Raw genomic sequence first — 517 nt, forward strand, 5'->3', positions numbered from 1 at the left:
CAGTAACTGGCTAATTACTACTGTTAAAGGAATACACTAATAAATGGTAATCTAAATAGAGTTAAACTCTGTTCCACCTACTATGTTAATTTGTTGTCATATGGACCGTGCCCAGGGCAGTCTGCTTGATTAGACATTATGGGACCCACATCTCCTAGGAGTCAGACTGGAGAGCACCCAAGCACTGCACATATGTGTAGAACACCTGAACCCTATGACTCATCAGCAGGACCACTTGTAGCTCTTTCATCTCATTTTAAAGACGGATGCCACCAGAATGTGAGCATGAAGACATAGCACTGTTTATAATACAGAAAATGTTGACATGTCCTAAGTGCCTGTCAGAAGTCAGTGGTTAGCTGAAGTCTGGGACAACCGTAGAATGGAACACTTTGTGAAGCTTCATACAAAAACTAAACATTTAGAGTTACATGGGCAGTACAAACAACAAATATGAACCCCTTTGTAAATACAATACTGAGTTGTTAATGAAAGCAAATATGGGTATAGGGACGGA

General features: G+C 40.2%; 1 protein-coding gene across 1 annotated transcript in view; it reads left to right on the top strand.

The window, feature by feature from the left end:
• The window catches only part of ZNRF3 (zinc and ring finger 3), an 85,946-nt gene that overhangs the window by 67,427 nt on the left and 18,002 nt on the right, over window positions 1–517 (top strand). The gene's annotated exons all lie outside the window — the stretch shown is intronic.

Source organism: Orycteropus afer, unplaced genomic scaffold, assembly GCF_000298275.1.
Source record: "Orycteropus afer afer isolate SDZICR_OR568_19922 unplaced genomic scaffold, OryAfe1.0 scaffold00197, whole genome shotgun sequence".
Lineage (NCBI taxonomy): Eukaryota > Metazoa > Chordata > Mammalia > Tubulidentata > Orycteropodidae > Orycteropus > Orycteropus afer.